Source organism: Poromitra crassiceps (assembly GCF_964638095.1).
Source record: "Poromitra crassiceps genome assembly, chromosome: 5".
Lineage (NCBI taxonomy): Eukaryota > Metazoa > Chordata > Actinopteri > Beryciformes > Melamphaidae > Poromitra > Poromitra crassiceps.
This window is the reverse complement of record NC_139642.1, coordinates 10,801,975-10,810,373: the sequence shown is the minus strand read 5'-3', so window position 1 is coordinate 10,810,373 and position 8,399 is coordinate 10,801,975.

Sequence of the window (8,399 nt, the reverse complement as noted above, 5' to 3'; positions counted from 1 at the left end):
AATACACATCTCTCAGGCTGCACTGTGTGAATTGGTGCTATCCTCTACATCTCTCCAGCCACAGACAGAAGCTGCGTGCATGCTCTCTCCCCCCTCTCTTCTTCTCTCTCGGTATCTCTTTCTCGCGTTCCCGTTCTCCGTCGGTCCCTCTCTCACTGCCTGTCTGTCTGTCTCGCTCGCTTTCTCTGCCTCTCTCTCTCCCTCTCTGTCTCCCCTCTAAAAAGAGGCTTGAATGTGTGAACACTGTGCTGTGTTCGTGATGCCGGCAGAATATGTTGTCAATTTCCTTCTCAGCACAGCAAAAAATAAACTGTGGAGACATATGCTACCCTAAATTCAAGCACTTTTAAGGCCTCGGTTCTTTTTCCTAATTCACAAACTTTCAAGGATTTCAAGGACCCGTGAGAACCCTGCAAAGTGGGGTCCAGGGCCCCGCAAGGGTCCTTGAGAGGGTTCCAGGGGGAACCCCAGATAAAAGGGTAATTATTTATTTTCACTATATCCATCCATAAGTAACACAAATGACAAGATGTATGACGGTTTTGGTCATGGGCTTCATACACTTTCGGTAATGAAACATCTAAAAGCAAAGATCTTATCAGATAGTTTGATCATTCGACAAAATCTTCAAGTTCAAATGGGGGTCCGTGATCTAATTTGTGTCAGTTTATGCATCCTTGAAGTGAGAAAGTTTGAGAACCACTGCTTTAATACACAACAGAGCCAGGCTGTACCAATTTATGACACTAGGTGGAGCACTAGTATTGCCTGTTTAAATTAAATTAAACGAAACCTAGCCTTATGCATTTGGGATAATTTTGTTGCCTTTTTTCCACCGTTGTAGCGAACTCTTACTGAACAGTCACCCTGAAAAAGAGGTAGGTACCGAACCATGACTGTGTACCGTTATACACCTACACATGCCACAGACTTGTATATACCCAATGGTAAAACAATCCTGGCAATTCTTCAAACGATACGTTCACCCAAAAATTGAAACTCAAGTCATTATCTACTCACCCCCATGCCGATGGAAGGACCGGTAACGTTTTTTAGTTGACAGAACAGTCCTGAAGTTCCACAGCAAAGCACCATTGCAGCATGAGGCCATGAGGTCTCGTTTTTACTTTCAGCTCATGGCTAAAGTGAAGATTTACGCTTAAAAATAGGATGTATATGACATTTTCAGTTTTTCACATCAACTTGGCATCTTGGGGCTTCTGGAGACTTGGCTCATGCCAGATGGGGAATGTGGCACCATTTATTACCCCCCCCCCCCCCTCCTCGTTTTTTTTACCTTTGAAATATGGTCACCATTCATTGTTTAGGGGAATGCTGCAACGTTGTTTTGTTGTGAAACTCCAGGACTGTTAGGTGGCCTAAAAAACGTCCCCCGTCTTTCCATCAGCATGGGGGTGAGTAGATAAATGAATGTTCATGTTTGGGTGAACTTATCCTATAATGGTTTCTAACATTTCACAATATTTTCATGAATGTTCTGTAACAGCAATGGTTATATTGCTACCTTGACACAACAGCTGGCACTGTGTATTGCATTATCCAGTGTGTCACCATGTATGTACTCATTGGCCAGAAGGAAGGCTTTGTACATCATAAATAAAACAGTACATCATAAATAATATCATGACATTTTGTACAAGTAAAATAGTCTTACAGTGAAACGTTTATCTCATGTTGGATATCTTCCTCATCCGATATCGCGTTGCGGAACGCAATCTTTTTGATCGCGGCTGGAGTTCCTTGAAAGTACCCAGCATAGACTTTCCCAAATGAACCTTCACCCAGCAGGTTCTCTGAACTGTAGGTGATGAGGGACTGGTCCACATATGGCAGCCGTGGAAGATACACTACTTTACTTTACTTTACTTTATTTCATTTGGCAGACGCCTTTATCCAAAGCGACGTACAACAAGTTATTTACAACCAACAAGAATACAAGTCAGAGACTAGCAAGAATAGAACAATATAAACAGTAAAACAAGGCAGTGACAGGATCAGAACAAAGGTCAGTTCATGAAGGAATACCGAAAAGGTGAGTTTTTAGTCTTTTTCGAAAGATGGGTAGAGTTTCGGCCGTCCTGACCGAGGGAGGGAGTTCGTTCCACCATTTCGGTGCCAGGGATGAAAAAAGTCTCGAACGGGATGAGCGATTATTGAGTACATGTAATGGTGGAGGGGCGAGGCGTCCAGCACTAGTAGAGGGGCGGAGGGAGCGGTGTGAGGGCTGGAATCTGACCATAGATTGTAATAATAATAATAATAATGATTGGATTTATATAGCGCTTTTCTAGACACCCAAAGCGCTTCACAGAAATCATTATTCATTCACACCATTCGTTATAGTGGTGGTAAGCTACGGGTGATGTAGCCACAGCTGCCCTGGGGAAGACTGACGGAAGCGTGGCAGCCATTTCGCGCCTACGGCCCCTCCGACCACCACCAACATTCATAGACATTCGTACCCATTCATACGAGGCAATGAGGGTTAAGTGTCTTGCCCAAGGACACAACGACAACAGCTGGGAGGGAGCGGGATTCGAACCGCCAACCCTTGAGTCATTGGCCGACCTGCTCTACCTCCCGAGCTAATGGAGGGGCTGTCTGGTGTACTGCTCTATAGGCTAGAATGAGTGTTTTGAATTTAATACGTGAGGAAATGGGAAGCCAATGGAGGTCATGGAAGAGGGGGGTGACGTGGGAAAATTTGGGTTGATTGAACACCAGACGAGCTGCAGCATTCTGGATGAGCTGGAGTGGTTGAATAGCAGAGGTAGGTAAGCCAGCTAGAAGGGCATTGCAGTAGTCAAGCTTCGATGTGATAAGTGACTGGACCAGGAGTTGTGTTGCTTCTCTTGTGAGGAATAGACGGATTTTGCGGATGTTATATAGGGAGAATCTACAGGAGCGTGCTGTTGCAGAAATGTAGGCTGAGAAGGAGAGCTGGTTGTCTATGATCACACCCAGGTTCTTAACAGTTTTGGAGGGTACTACAATGGTGTTATCTATTGAGATGAAGAGGTCAGTCAGTGGGCAGTCTTTTCCAGGGAGGAAGAGCAACTCGGTCTTACTTAGATTCAGTTTCAGGTGGTGAGTGGACATCCAGTTACTAATGTCTTTGAGACATGCGGAGATGCGAGTCATGATTTGGGTGTCAGAGGGGGTGCCGCGTCTATGTGCCGACAGGCCGCAGTGCCGACAGGTCGCAATGCCGATAGCCCACAAGCAGAACCAGCTGCGAGGCGGCGTGCAGCGTGTCGGTGGAGCTATACCTCTCCCAGCCCCCACGCCAAACTTAACCTCCCCCATGCCTAAACCTAACCTCCCCCAGACCCTAACCCAAAACCTAACCTCTCCCAGCCCCCACGCCAAACCTAACCTCCCCCCATGCCATGCCTAAACCTAACCTCCCCCAGACCCTAACCCAAAACCTAACCTCTCCCACCCCCACGCCTAAACCTAAGGTCGGCATTGCGGGTGGTCGGCATAGCAGGTGGTCGGCATAGCGGGTGGACCCCGTCAGAGGGGGGGAAAGAAAGGTAGACCTGTGTGTCGTCGGCATAACAGTGATATGAAAAACCGTGTGATGAGATGATATGGCCGAGAGATCTGATATAAAGCAGGAACAGTCGGGGGCCCAGGACTGAGCCCTGGGGGACACCAGTGATGAGAGTGCAGGGTTTTGAGAGACCTCCTCGCCATAATACCTGGTAGGAGCGGTTGGAAAGATAAGATGAAAACCAGGAAAGTGCAGAACCAGAAATGCCTAAATCAGAGAGAATGGAAAGAAGAATTTGGTGATTGACTGTGTCGAATGCAGCAGATAGATCTAGTAAAATGAGAATGGAAGAGAGGGATGAGGCCCTAGCAGTGTGTAGGGCCTCAGTGACGGAAAGGAGAGCAGTTTCGGTGGAGTGGGCAGATCGGAAACTGGATTGGAGGGGATCAAGTAGGTTGTTTTGTGATAAGTGGAGGGAAAGTTGATCGGAGACTGCTCTTTCAAGGGTTTTGGAAATGAATGAAAAGAGGGAGATAGGACGGTAATTATTAATGTCAGTGGGGTCAAGAGAGGGTTTTTTGAGCAGAGGCTTCACTCTAGCGGTTTTTAATGAATGTGGCATGATGCCTGTGGACAGAGAGGAGTTGATGAGGGATGTGAGAAAAGGGGATAAATCGGAAGAGATGGACTGGAGAAGAGAGGAGGGGATGGGATCAAGAGGGCAGGAGGTAGCAGGGTTAGAATGACATTAAATGACAAATTTGAGTCCAAATGTACCGTGAGATTAAAGTGATGCATGCAACAAAGACAAACATTAAAAAGTATCCAGCGACATTATCACGTTATGCTCGAGCTGAAATGTGATTCCCAGGGTATGTGATTCCTTATCGTCACATATTCCAACTGAAACAGGCTAGCGAGGCGGGACATTAGGGGTGGGGGAAAAAATCGATTCACTTAAGTATCGCGATTTTTAATGTCACGATTTTTTGAATCCATCTTTTATTCCAGAATCGATAATCGCGTAATTTTTTTCTGTTTGTTTATGTATGAAATGTTACCACTTTCATTCAGTACATTATAGAGCGCTTCCCTCTGCTCCATGGCTCATAGGCTACAGCCAATCATGTACCTTGTTAGTACAAGTGACACGGAAACAGCCAATCATTTAACAGACAAACTCTGAGTGCACCCGCCCCATGACCCGCCCCCACTCACACAGCTAATCATATCCCTATGGTGGAATTGCTAGTGACGCGATGGTTTGATCCAGAGCTGAGAGTACCACTCCCGACATCTCCTGGATAAGCAGCACTGTCGAGTTGCAGCAAAATAGACAGTTTGTGTTGTACTCTGAAAGGGTTTCCCCCCCCCCCCCCCTTGAATCAAATTGTACATTATCAGCTTTATTTTAGCATGCAAAAGTAGCGCGAGACCCATTCCTGGCTAATGAGTCTCGCATTTTGGTCCTCCGCTGACGCCTCTCATTTGATCTCACCTGGCGTTACAAATAATTCGATGTGGGTGAGTTTGAATTCGTGTTAATGTAACGTGTTAACATGTCTGCAACGTTACTTTACAGAATGGCATCCGCAGCTCAATTCGCTTCTGTGAGCAGAGACAAAGTTGAAGTGTTGGAAATGTTTTACTTGTACTTTGGGGACAGGAATAACTCATTGTGTCATCTATTGAGCACACAGCTTATATGACTTTATGTCTTCTGCTTGGGCGGGGTCTTGATGCGTATATAAAACTGATATGGAGAAATGTACCGCATTTTCAGCGAGGCAAGGCTTTTTCTCGTCCAACAAACAGCGCGCAGTCCCCAGCGCGGTCGCCTTCCAGCCCTACATAAGCCTATTACATATAGTTAAGCAAGTCAACGCAAAACCCAGGCTTTTCCACACCTCTGATTTACCCAACATTAACCCTACAACCCTGAAATACATGTTACCAAACGTTCTTTTAGAAGGCTGGCAACGCTAGGCTGTCATCAAAGTAAAACGTCACCATGTCTGTACATAATGCTTGCAGTTGCACTCAGAGCATAGTGTGTGTGTGACAAATTAGACCTACCTGTGTTCCTTGAAAATAAGGTGGTTCAAAATGAAGTGGCTAAATGCAACCTTTTTCTTCTCATGTTTTTTATTAATAAAAACGGCTAATTAAAATTATCAATAATTATCGATATCGACTGATATGAAAGATATTATATTGATATACTTTTTAACTATATCGCCCAGCCCTACTCATGATATAATATACAGTCTCTAGAAGCGTATGATTCAACTTTTCCAATGTTCTAGAGTAAAAAAGCAAACAAACTGAAAAAAGAAAAGAAACAAAGAAACAAAAATCGCAATAAATCGTAATATCGAATCGCAATAATCGTAGAATCGCAATACTTAAGAATCGCAATATAAATCGAATCGGCACCCAAGAATCGTGATAGTATCGAATCGGGAGATAAGTGAATCGCCACAGCCCTACGGGACATGGCATGTGGAAAAGTTTGATACATTTGATACAACACACTAATAAAAGTATCTTGTATCTATCCAAGTAAGAGTACTTCACAACTTTATCATTTTCATATGCAATATTTGAAGTAAAAAAGAACAACATGGGCATTATGTGAACCACCGCTAACATTTATGGGCTAGAAAAGTCTGCCCATGGAGGCCGGCAGCCATGTTGCGTGTTCAGAATTTTCTCCTAACGTTGAAGATTGACAGTGGTCATGTCACGATATTATTGGTTGAAATTGGGTTCAAATTTGATAGTACTACCTTACGTCAGCACAGTAGATATCATTATGAATGAACTCGGCATGGTTCACTTTTCATGTGAAAAACCAAAGAAATTGGATTGTTGTGATTTATTTTTGGCAGACATTGGAAAATAGGTGCACTTTATAACGAGGGATATGATCTGAAATAGTTCAAAAGTAATTTATTCATTTCAGCTTGACTTAAACATTTGATTCCAACCGGAATCACTTGCTTCACTTACATGATGGGAGCTGAGCAAACATCCGCTCCTGTCCATCAGCTCGTGCACCTCTGGATGTTTCGGTGCCTAGGAACCAAGACAGATCAATTTTACTCTCATTATACCTGTAAAGTGAAAACATACGATAAAACATTGAGTAGTGGTAAGTCTGCCCATGTAGGCCGGCAGCCATGTTGCGTGCTCAGAATTTTCCCCTAACCTCGAGGATTGATTGACAGCGGTCATGTCACGATATTATTGGTTGAAATTGGGTTCAAATTTGATAGTACTACCTTACGTCAGCACACTGTAGATATCGTTATCAATGAACTCAGCATGGTTCACTTTTCATGTGAAAAACCAAAGAAATTTGATTGTTGTGATTTATTTTTGGCAGACGTAAAATAGGTGCACTTTATAACGAGGGATATGATCTGAAATAGTTCAAAAGTAATTTATTCATTTCAGCTTGACTTAAACATTTGATTCCAAACCGAATCACTTGCTTCACTTACATGATGGGAGCTGAGCAAACATCCCCTCCTGTCCATCAGCTCGTGCACCTCTGGATGTTTCGGTGCCTAGGAACCAAGACAGACCAATTTTACTCTCATTATACCTGTAAAGTGAAAACATACGATAAAACATTGAGTAGTGGCAAGTCTGCCCATGTAGGCCGGCAGCCATGTTGCGTGCTCAGAATTTTCCCCTAACCTCGAGGATTGATTGACAGCGGTCATGTCACGATATTATTGGTTGAAATTGGGTTCAAATTTGATAGTACTACCTTACGTCAGCACACTGTAGATATCGGTAACACTTTACAATAACATACACAAATCCTATAGTAGTTACTGATAAACTAACCATTAACTAATCGCCAGTTAATCATTCGCTAATGAAAAATTTGGCATTAGTTTATCACTAGTTAATCATAGTTAATGAGTAGGTAGTCATTAGTTAATGATTAGTATCTAATTTCCTGAGTAGAGTAGTTAATCAGTACCTAATGATTACTAAATTTCAGCTCGTGAATAGAGTAGTTAATCATTACTTAATGATTCCAAAATGTCAGTGCGTGAATGTATTAGTTAATCATTAGTTAATCATTAGTTAATCTTTTTGTGTACCCTATTGTAAAGTGGTGCATCATACTCAGTAGTTTATGAATACTGAATCATTACCTGTCCATTAGTTACTCTTTTCGCACCCTAATATAAAGTGAAAGATATCCTTATCAAATAAACACTCCCTCCAGGTGAGATTCGAACCCTGAACCCCAAGATTGTTAAATTGTAAGTCTGGTTCTCTACCATCTGAGCTAACCAGCCTGTTGCTTGTTTGAGCCATACTATTGAATGTAGAGCCTGAGACCAAGTATTATAGTTTAAAGGTATATTCCACCCAAATACTACTTTCTGTCCAAGTACTTACAAGCAGTGTTGGGAGTAACTAGTTACTAAGTAACTAGTTACTGTAACTTAACTACCTTTTTCAGTAACTAGTAATCTAACTAATTACTTTTTCAAATTCAGTAACTCAGTTACAGTTACTAAAATAGTAACTGGACTAGTTACTAGTTACTTTAGGACATGAAAATAACGGACAACTTCAGAGGATTACCCAGTTTCTGATCCTCAGACCTAGTCCGGGGAAAGAGCTGCAGCCAGAGCCCCAGAGGCTAAGGACCTTGATAGGCTATAAGCCTCCCCAATAAGCGAATGTTCAATGCCACACTGTGGCACAGCAACACTAACATAATGTGTGCATTAATAACAATCGAAGCGGACTTTTAAAAGTAACGCAAAAGTTACTTTCCCTAGTAACTAATTACTTTGAAGTAACTGGTAACTTTAAAGTAATTAAATTACCTTTTGAGAGAAGTAACTAG